The 18,073-nt window shown below is 25.8% G+C and overlaps 1 protein-coding gene across 7 annotated transcripts in view; it reads right to left on the reverse strand.

The window, feature by feature from the left end:
• The window catches only part of LOC111035008 (leucine-rich repeat and immunoglobulin-like domain-containing nogo receptor-interacting protein 3), a 148,861-nt gene that overhangs the window by 5,876 nt on the left and 124,912 nt on the right, over positions 1-18,073 (reverse strand). Inside the window, exon 1 of one of the 7 annotated variants that reach the window (XM_022316486.1) lies at positions 2,306-2,489. The exons of the other annotated variants lie outside the window; for them this stretch is intronic. The gene's annotated coding sequence lies outside the window, so the exon portion shown is untranslated. Of the gene's footprint in view, positions 1-2,305; positions 2,490-18,073 lie in introns of those variants that run through there. 7 annotated transcript variants of the gene reach the window in all.

Below are 18,073 nucleotides of genomic sequence, written 5' to 3' on the forward strand. Positions count from 1 at the left end.
TCATACTATAAATTATTTGTAAATTGTTATTACATTACGTAAACGTAATTTATTATAAATTAGGTAATGAAATGCATAAAATGTAACATCCTTGTAACTTAACTTTTTACTTAAGTCGTGAATTAAACAATTTAAATTTTAGTTCATATATTTTATGTATAATGTTTATTGTAGAAACATTCTACAAATTGTATGAAAATCGAATTCAAATTTATATACCTATATGTATATTAGTGACATTGCAAATAAAACACTCCGTATTTAAATTTACAAATTTACTTTTAATACGAAAACTATTTATGATTATTCAGCTACTTTAATTATTCAAGAAGAATTAGTTTGAGTGAAATTACAAACATTCTGTATGTGATTAGTTTTTAGTTCTATTTTTCGAATGATAAAGTTTATAGGGAGACAAGAGATCACTGTAGTTACTATACTTTGTGACTGGATAAACCACTGTGGAGATTACCACGAGACACAAAGTAATTTTGAAAAGAACACTACATCTAAGAGGAATTGGTAAAATAATACAATTTGACGAATGACTATTACGTGGTGAGAGAAAAATAACAAGGGATGTCTCTGATATGCCGATTTAAAAGCTGCACTCGTATCTATGATGATGATCGTTCAAGTGAAGTTTTATACAGTTGTATTGTTATTACTCTATTGGTAAAAACTACATACATAATACTGTAATAGTACAATGCACACATTTGTTCGAACAGTGTATATGTGGTAAATCTTGCAAAGTTGGTAGGTTTTTAATTTTAATTAGCGTTATTGAATTAAATATAAAATCGTTTAAGTACTTAATAATTGACCTAGCCAATTGTGCAACGTTAATCGATTTATGAACATATTATATGTATATCAAAAAAAAATCATTACTTCATACTTGTAATTAAAAAAAAAAATAAACCGCCTGATAACCATCTGTCGCAAATTTTATTTTCAATAATATTTATTTAATATTCCGATATCTATTAATTTAACAATGTGACCCAAACATAATATAGAACGTGCGATATCAACGAATTAAAAAAAAATCTTTTTTTTTCAGTTCCATTTCTATGACTACACACCCCCTTTTCACCCTCGAGAGACCGTCAACGATGAATATTTAAAGCGAATCTAAAATCCAATTTTATCAACGAAATGTCTTTTTGCAATCTCACGAATTTCAAGATGTACGATTTTCATATTTTTAAAGTTAAAGAATGCACATACAATTTCTATTGTATAAATACATAAGAACTATTTAACATTGCTGGTTTTAAGTTTTCAACTTACATTCTACTTAATTTTTTATTCATTTCTAACATTCGCTTAAGTTATACCTACGCATCAGACGCTGCGTTGGTCGTACTTTTGTCAATATTAATAACACACCTAAAAGCTGCATTCTATGCTGCCTCGAGAGAAATAAATGTTTTGTTTGAAATACTTAGAAACTTGAATACATAAAGAGTATTTCAAAGTTGCATGCGCTAAAGATGACGTATTAAGTACTAAAATTTTAATTGCTTATGGTATTGTGGTTTTTTTAGGGCGTACGCACATTCGAAACCATTTAGGACCACTCCAAATACCGATGTTATTCATGATAATAATCCAAGGTTATGAGAATTCTAAATCAAATGCAATACACATCATCGTAGATATTTACGTATTTACTTACAACTATTTATTTTTAAAGCAACCTCAACTAGTTGGATTTTTGAAAGCTCAGAAATTATTTGATCACAATAAAATTATTTTCCATATCATATATTATAATAAATTATTAAAATTGATTAGAATATTTTAATTCTGAAGCTTATTTAAATTAGTACTTGTATAATTATATTTATTTTTATGTTTAAATAGAATATGATTCAGTCTCACCTAATAATTATTTTGAAATGTAGTAAATTAAATTGCGATATAAATATCTTAGATATTTTAATATTTTAACTATAAATATAAAAACCGTGTACAAACTATTCAGTATTTACTATTTTTAGCAATAACGTACCATATAGTACGTTAAATCATATTTTTTCCCCTATTTGTAATAAATATTTGATAAATAATATAATTGATTTTAAAAATGTAAGAACAACGATTATGTATGAATATGTAATATGTATGAATATCTTAACTTGAATGTAATATCAATAAAAATTTAACTCGATATAAAAATTAATATTTTCGTTAAACCATATTATTTTAATTCACTCACAATTTCAGTATGTAAAAAGTAATTAGATATAAGTTGAAACTGAAAATGCTGAAATGCTTTATTATTATGAATACTTACATGAAATGTTATAATTTTTAAGACTTTAAATTAAAATGTATTATAATTGAAACAATATCCCGTAAAGTAATAACAGATAAATATAAAATATACTTTATAAAGTAAAAACAAAAAATTTAATATGCAAATTAAATAAATAATCAGACAGACGGAATAAGTTACAACAGTTATGCTAATTATTACAGACTGCAATCAAATATTTTTAAACCTATCTGAAAACAAATAAAAATAGTTTTTATCAATAACTTAGAAGTTATCTAACATTCATACTTAATAATATTTAGTGTACGTTTTATATTTTATAGTTTCTGATAGTAAATATTGTTAACGCGGATTGAAATACTAGATATTTCTAATCAATCTATACATTCACATCATGAATTGGACTGTGCCTGTAATAATTGTATTATACATTTATGACGCGGAAAATTAGTAATATGAATAAATGATATTTAATCGAATAACGTAACCATCATTATAATATGATGTACATATTATTAATATATAATTGATTACATATACGCACTGGCGGTATTAATCATTTACAATCTACCCCCCCCCCCCCCATTGATATTTTTTCGACAACAAGTGGGTGTGTGATAATCAGACTTGTACAGTTGGGTTTCACCGGCACTCTAAATGTAAGACTCCTCCAGTACCCTATATATAGTATATAATAATGTTGTGGTAAAAACCAATCATAGATACACCTGGGCTGGTCCAACGCAATAGAAAAGACAATGCTTATATTTATAAGAAAAAATAATTCAGTCTTAACAAACCTTTCACGAAAATTCCACAAGCATTTACAATAAAACAAGAAAAATTCTTCATTCTCATTACCGAGTAATAAACTTTAGGAGTACGTGTCCTTATAACAAAAGCTGATTATACAAAAACAGCTATACTTTTATCCAAATCTCGCCTAAGGCAGTCCAGAGTGAGACTCAAATCCATCACACCGTGGCTGGAGCCGAATGGAAGCAGCTCAAAATGTGTCCTTACGGAGAATTACCGGCATGCCGTAGTTCGTAAATAATATTACTTTAAGAAGGTCAACAGAAGTAAATTCTATCTGTATCCAAATTTTAAAAGGAGCAATGAACCTTTTCAACAAAGCACAGAATTCTAGATACCTAAATCTACAGTTCCTTGGACAAGCAAAGCGCCAGTCCCCGAAAAAACAAGTTTAGTTGAAAATCTACATAATAATTCCACAAACAACAAAATCCTATTCCAAGAAATGATTTTACCCGAAACTCGTGTCCCATATCAGCTGATTTATATACGGAGTAATTTTACAAAATATACATTTTTTATCAATGTAAAAATGATTTTGACTCAACAAAAACAACATTTAACTCTAACACTGTATCTAAATGATGTTAGTTTAATCTGTTTTGTATTTATTTCAGTGTTGCATTAACTTAATAATGACTTATAATAATTAAAACTTTTAATTTAAAACACAGCCCTTTGTATTTACAAATAAAGAAATGTAATTACCTTTAGCCTTTTTTTCTCATTTTAAATATAAATAATTAACCAATAACATATAAAAATGAACTCAGTATACACATTTATAGTTAACTATCTATTGGAAACTTAAAAAAAAAAAACAATTACAAACTAATATGTAATCATTTCAAAAAAATCATTGTCTTTGCTTTTTTGTTATCACGATTTTCTATTATATTTTCTATGTCAATAGTTTGTTGTCTTTCAAATTTCAATAACGATTAAAGGTATACTTAAAAGTCTATCTTTTAAGATTCAATTACGAAAATAATTTTTGTAAATAATCGCTCAGCTGAAGCAGATGTCAATGGTTTACTTAAACATATTATGATTGCGATAAACACATCGAAAAATATAGAAGTTCACTATTCTTAGAGAATAATATCTGCAGCTAAATCCGAAAAAAAATAAACATCAATATTTGAGACTCGTCTCATCAGGCCAATTAAAATGTTCATTCCTTTACATGACGTGGTTTTGAGTTTGGTGGCTTTACTCTATTGATTTTATCGACTATTTTTAATTTCGATTATATTTTCAGGTCGCAGAAGCGTTGATGTACTATGATGTGTACAAAACAAAATCGATTTATTGTTCAAACTTTATGAAAAGTTTTCGTAAGAGAATGGTTTCATTTGCTTTCTTTCTACATATTTTTCAATTTGTATCATTGGACACCATTAAATGCCGGGGCCCCGGGCCAGTGTGTTTAAAAAAACTCAATGCACACCCGGTTATTGCGACATTGGTGTTCATACAACATTATATTCCGGTACCTATGCAGGACGAAATACTATCGAATATTTTTATCGACATTTATTCATGAAGTATTTTAAGCTTATAATTTAACCAAAACAAATAAGTAGTACCTAATTTTAATTTGCACATTTCATACAAGGTTTATACAAACAGTCTAGAAGATGTTTCCCGCTTATTTCACATATCCGAAATAATAATCGTAACTTGTAATTTATTATACCTACCTATTCGTAAACGTTACTCCGAATTTTCGAGCCACAAGGTTTTTGCTTGGTTGTATAAATTAAATCCAGTTGGACGGTCATTGATTTTTTTAAAACATGTTCTTCATACTTAATAAATAATAGTTAATACTAAATCCTTATTTTGATATTTGAGATCACATTTAAATACTTAACTAAACGTATCTAATACATTTACTCTTTATGCCAATAATTATTGCACCAGTTAAATACTTGGTTTAATTTAGTACACTGCAAGTGACAATTTTAAAATAACTTAAAAATTTAAATAATTATCAAAGTGATTTTAATACATTTTTCTTTAGTAATATTACTAACATTTTCTATCGTTCATATTATTACAATATTCTTTTTATTTTTCGTGAAGATTTTATACTAGTAGATATTTAAAACTTAAACGAATAAAAAAAAATTTTAATGTACCTACCTACCTACCTCCGTTAAAAGCGACGAGATACAAGTTCCCAAAACACTTTTCTCCGAATTCGGTACTTTTTTTTTAAAGTGTAGGTGCTATAAGTAAAGGTATTAATATTAAAAACTTTTTAATACAAAATTGAAATTTCATTTTTAAAATAATGTTTATAATGTAATAACTCAGCGTTGCTTATAATCTAGCTATATAAATTGCGTACCATCTTAATAGGTTTATACATAATAGTTTAAATATAAAACATTATTAAACATGAAACAATAATTATATATTATTTAATAGTTAAATAAATAATAGATAATATTAATAATTAGGAGTATTTGCATTCCAATTTCGTAAGTTTATTTTAATATCTTGAACATTCGTGAGTTGTAAGAAATTAAAAAAAAAAAAAAAATAGTTGAACTGATGAAATGTTAAAATGCTCGTTTATTGAACTGTCCATTTTTATAATTATATAATAAAGACATAAATATATCAAAGTGTTCACCGTTGTATATTCATATTAGGTATATTTTTAATAGGCACCTAAGCTGTATAATTTTATTCGTCAATGAAATATAATATCGTTACTGATCGGTAGAGTAATATTACCATTTAAGTAAATAATTACCGTCTAGCAATGTAAACCAGTCGTGACTCATTGGGTCATCGTACAAAAAAAAATATGTTCAAACAATTTTATATATTTTTTAAATGAATCAATGTATACTATTATTAATTATTATTAACACATAGTAATTGTTAAATACCTAGCTCGGGTGTTGTCTGAGAGCTATATCAGTTGTCAGTTATGCCACAAAACTTCATTAATTATCACCTATTGTGCTCCTAAAAATACATCGTACCTGAAAATCATATTGGTTAACCTATATTTTGTTTCAAAACATACAGTTTTTTTGTGTTCTAAGTTTAAATCGATCTGTCATGAACTGTATGATAATTTTTATCGAATGTCTAATAATGGAAACAAGTGTCCAAATGATGTATACAGCATATATTACTGGAAAAGTACTTCTCGTGTACCTATCAATCAAGTTCCTCATTAAGAAAATCATGTCATAATTAATTAGTTTTTGTGGTCAAAATAAAATATACAAAGTATATGGAACCCAAAATATATTGTTTTACTTTTGCTGTACTCGTATCAAGGGTAACATAAAAAAATACATATTATATAAATCCATATCTTTCAGATATTTATCTAGGAATGATACAGAATATAATTTGTGATAATATGATTCCCTATTGAATAATATTCCCTTCTTACATTTTTGTTGTGATACGTTACGAAAAAGTCAATTCGCTGCAGAGCTGATAATATACCTATAGTAACCCACGTGATACCAGTTTCTGTGAGAATGTTTACTGTACCACATTATAATTAATTATTAATACTATCAAACTAAATAACTAATAATTATTATTCTCATTGGAACTTTGCTAGGTCATAACTTTTTACTTTATGGTCTGATTTACTGTAACCAGTTGTTTTTTATAACCCAATGGAATTACATTCAGAATTTTAAGTGGATATTTTCTCACTGGGTAGCAAGTTTTTAGTGAAATAAAATAGCATGGACCCCCTAAACTGAATTCAGGTGTGTTTTAATATTTTCCGCCTGTTAAAATGTATGTTGAGCTTTTAAAAATATATTTCACAATGAAATGACAATTAATTACAACAAAAGGACAATATGTTATTGGATAAACTCGGTATTGATTTATGAACACCTATAGTTTGTCGTATGTAGTTCATGTAGAAGCTATTTGAAAACCACACTTTCCGTTTGACCCAACCACAACATCGCACCCAACAAATTTATATGATAATATTATATTATTATTAAGCCGAAGTAGGTGGCGCAGATACACCCACTATGAACATCAACACCACACTGGTCTGACCTACACAGATAAGGTACCTCCACTGCAGACAGCAATTATAAACCGGTTACCGCTTTTTTTAAACAACACTTGATTTATAATCAGATGTCACATTAAGAATATGTAATTTTCTTGTTTACACCATGAGAGCTTGCAAATAAAATCAGACCAAATACAATAGTAATGTTAAATACCACCTTAATATTAAAGAAATCGTGGATCTGGATCTGGGATATTTGATAGAATAATAACAATTTAAATGAGTGGTTGTCAAATCTCCTAGATACACGTAGCGTATTAATGGCATCTGCCTTAACTAAATTCAAATAATCCAAAATTTTAATGTGAAGTTTATACTGGAACAACCTTAATAGGTTCATGTATAGTAAATGTTGTCAGAAACACTTATACGGAATCATACAAAAAAATACAATTTAATAATACAGTTTATAATTAAATAAAACATTATTTTAACATAAGCCGAGAATATTGTTTGCCATATTTTTAGTTTTTTGTTAAAATGATTTGTCGACAAGACCATTATTCTGATCTTCTAGAAAATAACCATTTTAAGTTTTTTCGGCACCGTTTTGTCGGTGGTGTTTCTCGTAACAGATTTTTAATTAAACACATTATGTGATATTATAAAGTTTAGTAATTTAAGTTTTTGAACATGAAAAATATATATATATTTGTGTGTGTGTTTGTCTGCACTCTGCACGTTGCATTATTAATGTATGTATATACTATATAATATACAGGATAACAAAACTGATATAGCTTTTAAAAATTACTTTTCCGGTAAGAAATATATTTTTTTTTTTGCATGTCAATTTACTTTTTATGGTAAAATTAAATTATATATTGCTCTAAAATATGTTTATATTTTGTTCAAAACTTTAATATTTAAAAAAAAAAATTGGTATTTGTTGTAATCTTGTCAGTGCATGACTTTATTTTTAGTGCGTAAATCAAATTAAACCTTAACATTTTTGTTTTTGGTAGATAATGAGTTAAAATGTAATATTGAAAATGTTTCTTATTTGTAGTAAAAAAGTATAATTTGTTTCGTGAACTAAGTTAAATTAATGAAGTTTGATATTCTTGATTTTACAAAACCACTGTTCAATTAATTGAAACATACTAACATACTTAAAAAAAAATCCTTTTAAAATTCATAACATAATAATATAAGTTTTTTATATTTTATAGGTAGGCACGACCTAAAATATATTTCACTTCTTTACCATTCAATATTACATATCAAATATACATAAAACTAGATTTTCTTAATTCGATAAAAAAAAAAAAAATAAGGTCAGAAATAAATGCAAATAAAAATGATTCAACACTATTGAAGGAGGTTTAGTTACTTCATAAAAAAAGGCTAATGCAATCAATGAATGGCTGATATTAAATTAAAATGATAAGTGAAAGTATTAGGGCTATGTGAAATATTCTTAGTGGAATTTCAGGTGTAAAATAGAATCATTTTTTTCTAGTAACTATCAGCTACATATAAAATATTTTTTATGGTTTTAATGTGTAATAGATTGCACATTTTGCAACTTAATTACTCATATTTGTGTGTTCATTGTCTGTTATCACAATTACATTGAAAACTGAAATATTTAGCTTTAATTTTAAATCTGTGGAATTAGGTATCTTAGATGCAATCTTGCATCTCTGTAAGCGCGAACTTCTCCAGAAATTAGGGATATTAATACTTCTAATAGGTGGGTAGAAGAATATACTAAGACTTAAACTTTAGACTTGAACAATTATAAGACTGGTTAAAACTGTCATGCGTAATATAATATCATGAATAAAAAAATGTTCGTATACATCCATACTTTTTTTATCAAAAACGAAAATACCTCAAAAAAACCATTATTACTAACCTGAAATTAGTAAAATTCTTAAACACGAGTTTCAAGATTTTTTTCACGCTGTTAACAATGAAAGAAAATACGTTAAAGGAATATGAATTTTATATAAAAAAAATGATGTAATTTATAATAAGTTTAATTCATAGTTACGTTATTTTTAGATTGAATAGAAAAACTCGATTATAAATTTTATCTTGCCATCCGTTGTGGTTTACGATCGATATGCTATTGTCTGTCCCATTTAATAACGTAACGTTGGGCGATGTACGCAAAATATTTTCCAAAACTTCTAAAAGTTAAAAGGAAGAAAGAACTAATGAAACTTTTGTTGCCAGTCATATTTTAAAGTCAACAATATATTTTTTTCAGGCTTATATTATTTTTGTTTTATTTAACAATATTTCTCTTGCATATTTTAGACATTTTGTTTTTCTTTTATAATAATTATTAAATAAAGTGACCAAATGTTGCCACGTCGTCCAACGGCTCACCTTATCGCGAAACAATGATAAGTGTATTATTTATTTTAACGTTAACTGGACAATAACGTGATATGATATTAACACCACACAATTAACAACTGTTATAACACTGCCAAAAACTGCAGAAAAATTAATTTTTCAAAGTATTGACTTTGCTCAATGTCTAATCTATACCTAATAATACTGATACTTTTGAAACTTTTATTTAATATAATTTAACTGTTATTTATCTAGAATATGTGAACTTACAAATAACGCATTTCAAAATCTATGTAAAGCTCAAATCAATAAACTATGGTAGCTACGCACATTACCCACGTTAGACTATTTTAAGATTAGCAATAATTTGAACAAATTTCAATGTAAGACAAGTATAGTATAACGTAATAAAATTGATTATGGTTAAAATAAAATGTACTAATGATTGTTGTTATAACAATTCATTCAAATTTTAAAATTACATTCGTCACAATAGTAACATTTATGACTAACAATAATTCAATTTAGAAAGCCGTTGTATGGTTATTTTTATACTTCACAAAAATAACAAATACAATCATAATAATAACAGATTATACTCAGTGTTTTTAATTTTTAATTATTATAATATATATAATTGTTAGTAACTACATAAAAATAGAAGACTATTCTGGTCAATGGTTTAGATGCCGAGGCTTATCCTAATGATAATAAAAAGAAATGTTTAGTTGCAACTCGATTTCATAAGTGGTTTTAATTGATCATAGCAAATGCTTATTATTTGTATATAATTCATAATATTATAATACATTATTTTACGTAATGGTGTTGTTCCATACAAACCGGTCAGTCGTGTGTTGAATCGAAAACCTATTTTGCATATTGCGAATGAGAAATTTTTAATTTTACACAAGTTATCTATCAATGTACTATCCTAAACAATTTTAAACACCACAATTATGGTCATCTCCTAAAACCTCAAATCGATCGAGGAGACATACATTATGTTTTTGGTATTAAAAGGTGGAATTTTTTGTTATTATTCAACTTTAACGATAACAGTATGTAGCAAAACAAATTCATAAATTTAAATTTAGAATACATTAATACAATATGTTCATAACGAACATTTTCAGTTTTTTCTATCTTCATTCTTCAAAATATAATTAACGTTTCAGGTTTTTCTACACAAACTTTTACATTGATCTCATATAAGTTAGGCATTGAAATCGTAAATCTATTTAGCGAATTTTTAAGGGTATTTTCATGATTACTATTTTAGACAATTTCAAACAAATTACAGTAATAATTGCACCACAAAAATAGTCGTCCCCAAAAACCTCTATTTTGTTATATCACTCAATTCTCAAAAATTATGTGCTAAATTAAAATTGGGATTATAGGGGAAGACAAATCTCTTGGAGTATTCCTTATTGATTAAAATGACGATTTAATGTTTTTTTTTAAATATTTTCTAAAGATTCATGTCATTATTTTTTAATTACTTTTTTGTTATTTTTATAAGAAATACTTAAATTGCTAATTTAATCAAAATTTAATTTCCACATGAGAACTATCAATTTGAATAAAACACACGATCTTCTTATTACATATCAAAACATGGGTTTTTAGAGGTATGCCAAAATTCTAGAAGTGTATTTTTAAAAATCATTTGTTTTAGTTTTATACAGTAATAAAATAATAATTTTAATTATGACTACTAAATAATGAAATGTATTTATCATTGCAATAACCTTAAAATTAAATTATATAGTTATATATAGATATCGTACCACTAAAAACTCCACATTTATTCAAAACCAAAAAATAGATTTCGGATTCAACTCACTGATATTGTCATTGTCATGGCTCAAAGCATATATCATGTAAAATTTAAATTATGTATGCATAAAAAAAATGCACAATATTATGTAAAAGTAGTTTTTAATATATTTTGTATGGAGATGTCATAAACAACCATATAATAAATAATTATTGACAGTAATTGTATTTTATTACTAATAGGTATTTAAATAATAATTAATTATAATATCTAGATCGCAAATTTGTCAATGACCATTTATTATTTATACCTATTTATTAAGACACACTAATTATTTTTAAAGGATCAAAAAAGCTTTTGAAATTTTACAACAAAGTGTTGAATTAAATGTATGAGTAATACAAATTAAAATGTCTTTATAGCCAACGTTCTGTAATATGATTTGCCATATAAATATGCTCACCAGTTATTCTTTCGTAAGAATTATCAACTTGTACCAAATATGTGTTTCAAACTTAAAATATTGTATTTCCACGAATGTAGAATTGTTTAAATTAAATAATTAAATAAATTACAATACATCTTACAGACTATAGTTAAAGTTGTATGTATATTATTCGGTATGATTAAATATTTAATATATTTACATTTTAAAAATCTCTACTCAATATTGCTTTATGAGTAGGTAGGTACTTTGAAGAATGATGTGTATCCGAATTCTAAGAAAAAAAAGTTTCCCAATTTAATTAAAAATAATTATACGATTTTATCTTTCATCGAGATAAGTGAAGTGAGACAATTGACCAACACCCAGTGTCTGTATCTTGTCTGCTTTATAATTTTAATTACATTTCTATATAAATGAATATAAAATATTTAAGGAAACTTTCATTAAAATGTAATTCATATACAATTTGATATCCGATGCCGTAAATTTTTTTTTTGGTACTAATTATTATCTATTTTTTTTTCTAGTAAGATATTAGTATAAATAAACACTAAAATGAATTATAAAATAGCATTTCAATTTAATTAATACTACTTAATATTATAAATGTGTATCTACTTTTTGGGGTTTTTATCATTTTCAAATTAATTTGGAAATTGTTGAGCAGTTTATGAAAAATTAACATTTTTTACATTTCAAGGTTTTTAGATTTATGTTTTGTAACATTTTTGTTTATAAAACAAAAGTTTCTCTTAAGCTGTTCTTACATAAATTTTAAAATTTTGAAAATAAATAGTCAGTATTACAGTTCAATAAAATTGTTTGGTGTGTACTAATGTAATCTATAATTTAATATATTTGTTAAGAAAAAAAATAAACACACAACTAATGGCTCTTACAGCTTTGTGCTAAGTAAAAAAAAATATACACCTATATCATAATTGCTATCAAAACGGACTTTTAAATAGCTAAATATCATGTGTAAATGATGATTAGTTTCTACAAAACTTCAAAATAATTGTTGTATCAATTTCATTTTTTTCTCCATATTTCTATTCACGATTTTCATAAAAATCGTTTTGCTTGAGTCCAGAAATAAATAAATAATTAGTAAACAATTTAGAACTTCGGTTTAAGTGTAAAAACAGTATACAAATAAAATACTAATCTCTATGAAATATGATTTAAAACTTTAAAAATTCGAAAAACAAGGTTTTAGTTAAAATAACAAGAAAATAATTCTTACTATTACAAAAAATAATTTAAACATGATTTAATATTCATTATGTGGAAGATACTTTTTCAATATCGTCATATTATATTATTATTGTGTTAGGTCGGACCTCTAGTAGATGTAATCCTTAAGTGCTGTGTCACGAATAAATAAAATATAAGAATCAGGTTTCAATATGGAATCAATGGTTTATGAAATCAAATAAATCACTCAAATATTCGCTTTTCGCAGAGTAGGATATTTAGAAAAGGGGAGTTGGTGAAATACTGCAGTTTCAATCGCCATATCCTCATCACAATGACCTAATTTTGTTTTTGATAATTTATCGACGTCCCAATAACTTTATTCACATTTCGTTTTGTGACTCAGTAGATTATATTATTATGCTTACAAGATATGTACACATAGATCACCTATAGGTGCATAATATTGAATGATACATTGGGCACATTTCTAAACATTTATTTTTAGTTTCCGCTAGCTTTAGTATAGCACTGATTGAAACTATCACGAAAAATTTAGCAATTTTAAAACATAAAATATGAATAGTAGATACAAGCATACAGCACTAGACTTCATATTAAATAAAGCCCATTTAATAATGTATTGCTTTTTAATGAGATTTTTTTTTTAATTTTTCAATCCTATTTGATGGAAACGTGTGTGTTTACACAGATATTAGATGGCTTGTTACCCTTATCTGTTAACATTTTTTCCTGTATTTAAATGAAACATTTTTTTTTGAGTGGTAGCAAACAAACTTAAGAAATCCAATGTTATTCGCATACAAATATTGTACTATATTGATAACTCTGTTTTTCATTTTCAATCATCGACAATTTTATACAAGTAATACATTTTTTTTTACACTTTGAATTGAAAATCACAAGACATTCAATATTATCTTAGAAAATACATTGATCAGTGTGACGTTCTAATCTTATTCTATGTCTTAAAATACTTAAAAGTAAAACAAAATCAAATCATTTTCATACATTTATTTGAATATTTTGAATAGTCTGTGTCAGCTATCGATGAATAATATGTTGATCTCTATTTTTTTATAGTGCGATTTGATTTTAAAAATACAAACAAATATTAATTGTCTAATATATGGTTAGTGTTATAATAATTGGATAACTAAGTATTGAAAATCCTTGACTTATAAGTTTTAACACAAATATAATAATTTTATCTCAGATTCAAGCTTTATTATTTCAAAATAAACAAAACTTCTGAACTTATTACTTCCTATTTTATTCGTAAATAATAAATTATTGAGTAGTTACATTCAGGCAAAAACGCACACGTAACATGATTTTCAAATTATTGTTTTGTGTGTTTTTAATTTTATTCATTCTACGGTTACGACGGATCACTGTATATCAGAGATTTAAAATCGAATAAGGGCTTATTCGTTATGGCATACGACGGGCTTCAAATTAAAGAATTGCTCGACGCCGTGGCCGAGTTGCCAATACGGAATAACTATTACGCAGGTATATTGACCATTGACCAACACTTAGGGGCTGTGGTTAAATTAATTCTATTTACTTTGTCGATGACCTGGTTAGAAAACACTGATTCTGAATTGCAATTAGAACCCAACGAAGTGGGTAATAAAACTAAATTGCAACACTGTGGTCCGCTCAAGGAGTATATTTTGAATTGTACTTGTTGAGGTAAATAATTAAATGTGACTGGACTCCGTGATTAATGCAAGAACAAACGTTAGGCGATAAATGCATGTATTGTATTATATTGTATATGGATGAATTAATTTGTAATTTAATATTTTAATGGTCTTCCATACCGTAATACTAGGTACAACCTGATATTTATGTTATTTTGGTGAATCATACGTTATTTAATATATTTAGTCCACATAGGTTTGAAAAAAAAAATATATTTTTTGTTAATCATAGATGTTTTGTTTTACAAGGAATTTTCAATTTACATATTGAATTGCCTAAGTTATATTTGAATGCATACATCAAAGGTTAAGTATTCACATGCAATTTAATAATACCATCCTATTTTTTGGAATTTTTGTTTTTTACAGTTCTAACTATTACTCTAAGGTAATTTTAATTTCCATATTTATTTAACTTTATACGCGAAAACAATAGGTATAAAAAATATACTTTCGTTTAATACACATGCTCTATATGAACCGTTTGTCACGACTTAACATTGTTAGGGATTAACAAAGAGATTACTGTACATGGGCCATGAATGTGAATGTTTGCTCGGCTTGTTTTAAGGCGATTAACGGCCCTAAGAACGTGATTAATTTAATAAATTATATTATTCATAAACATATATACTTTCGTGTATATATATATATAAGTAATTTTAAGTAAAAGCAAATATATTATGCAAGCAAGCAAGACAAGACACATCTAGTGATTCAAAGAAGATTTACGCATTTTATAATTTAAATTTTAAACATGTATTAAGGTATATCATACATAATAGTTATCAATCAAAACCTAAAAAATCATAGTAAAATTGAAGGTTTTATTTAATTTTTCCCATTTGTTGTACTCATATGTCTAATTTATGATTTTACAATACTTTTAAAATAATGTCGTAAGGGAAAATATTGAATGTACGATCAATATTAGTAGCATAAATGTTTATTGATTATGATCAATTCATAGTAAGTTTGTGTACAGTCTTAATAAAATTAAAATAAAGAGATGTAAATAATCTGAGAAAATAAGAATTATATTTTCATATTCATAATGGACGAATGCCTAGACTATATACAAATGTGTTATAACGATAAAAATTACTGAATATATTAAATAGTATAAAATACAATTATAAAGTGTACTGTATATAATATTCCCTTGGGTATAAAATATTAAATCGAACAATTAACTTGATGAACAATTGTATTACTATGCTTTATTATATTACCATTTATTTTTTTCGTATTTTTATACTATTATATTTATTATTATATTATAGTACTTATCAGTTTTTAATTTTACAAATTATTTAATGTTCAATTCAATTCTTTTCATAATTTCTTAATATTGCAATTGTTAAAACGTAAACTACTTTACTAAAAAAATTGTTCGTCACTATAGAATTAATAAGCTTCAGTAAAAATAAAAATAATAACATTTTATTTACAAAAAGAGTTATAAAATATTTCAACGACAGGTAATTTAGTGATTTAATATATCAGGTAAGTTTTAATTTAATTTGCTAAATGTGCTAAATTGTATTGTACATTTTACTCATAAATTATCAACTCATAATTATTACAGTTATTATTTGTTTGTTGTATTGAAAAAAAAATATTATAAATTTGAATTAAGTAATATATTTATAAAAAACTATCACAACACTTGAGCGCTAAAAATATTTTACATTTCTCAGATTCTCCAACCTAGAACAAAGGTATTAATCATCCCTACTTAGAATCGACCATAAACCAAATAACGTGTAAAGACCGTCTTACCAACATACAACATCACAAATTTGCATTCAGTAGAACAAATTTATTGTCGTTAGCTTTAATATTACAGTGAATTAACATTTGATCAAACTTAAAAGTAAGCAGTTAATCAGTGTTCTTCGGTTTTTGTACAATACTTTAATTTTTAATTGAGTAATAAGAATTTCAAAATTACCATATTGTGTATACTCATAATTTGCTTTTATTTCGAATTTCTTTAATGCGTCAATTCACTCTAATATTAAAGCCATATTTAATATTAAGCTGACAACACAAATTTCATTCTGCTGAACTCAAATTTTGTATAATATGGTGTAAGTTCGCAAGACGGATAGAGAGCGGAGACTACACGTGCGTGTTTGATGTCTTCTTAAAACCTGGCAAAAGTAATTAAAAAATTGATGAATACAAATTAAAACCTTTTAAAAATTGTATCACATAATTAATCTTTAACCGATTATTTATGAAGGAGTTAAGTCCAAAAACTACAACTTCCGGGAAATTAAAATAAACTGTACCAGCAATTAGAACCATTCATTCATAACCTAGATGTTTGAAAATGTTTATCAATTAACATTCATACGAATTCCGTTTCTATATCAAATCAGCGATTAATCCAGAGTCACAAAACATTTTTGCTTAACAAAAAAATTAATTTTCTATAAAAATATAATTTATTACCTTTCTTAAATGACAAATGCTAACCTAACTTTGATCAAAATAAATAAATTGACATTAAAAGCAAAGGCACGTGTGCAATAGGTACATCTTCTAACACCTTAATTATATGAATCGACTACAATCATAATGCACCGTTGTTAAGGACTAAAAATGAGTTCAAAAGAGCCAAATTAAAAGTATGGCTAAATCGATTAAATAAAATTCGAATTCAAAAAATAATAGAGATATCACTATGGCATGGTCGAGAATCAGATAGTTACAATAATAATATTTTTTCTTTGAAGAACACAACCAAAAAAATATAAAAACCACAACAAATATGAAAATTTCTCAAAAAAATACGAGTAGAAAAAATATTTAGATCTCCATGGATAAGTACATTAAACAGAAATACTAAACTTAATTCACTGCCTGAAGAAAATTTATCACCAAGTATAATATTATGACATTGGGTTTTAAAAAGTATATTCGAATCTCAAAGAGGCTTTCATAAAAATTCTAAGTGTTCGGAATATCCATAATAACATAAACAACAACCAGACAGCGTTTCAACTTCGAACAACATTCTCGTATATAGGTGGAATCAATAGCTATATTACTGGCAATTAAATATAGAGAACTCAAAATAAATAATATTATATCAGAAAGTTCAGGTTTCAATACGTTGAACGAATATAATACCATTCAATTATTTAAACAAATAAAAATTGTCGATAAACTATGGATACCAATATTATTATTAGGAATATTATATTATGAATCGAACAACAAATTCTATTGTAAAGCTCTATGCTTTAATCTTGAGTTTGTTTTGTTTTTATTATTTGTATCTTAAGACAAATAAAACTTGTTAATAACACTAATACTTTAGGAAAATGTTAATTCATGCAGCGTTATTGCCTTTGTTGTCGAAGCTGAATAATAATCAATAAAATAAAAACAAAACAAAAATTAATTCAGG

This window comes from Myzus persicae, unplaced genomic scaffold (assembly GCF_001856785.1).
Source record: "Myzus persicae strain clone G006 unplaced genomic scaffold, MPER_G0061.0, whole genome shotgun sequence".
Classification (NCBI taxonomy): domain Eukaryota; kingdom Metazoa; phylum Arthropoda; class Insecta; order Hemiptera; family Aphididae; genus Myzus; species Myzus persicae.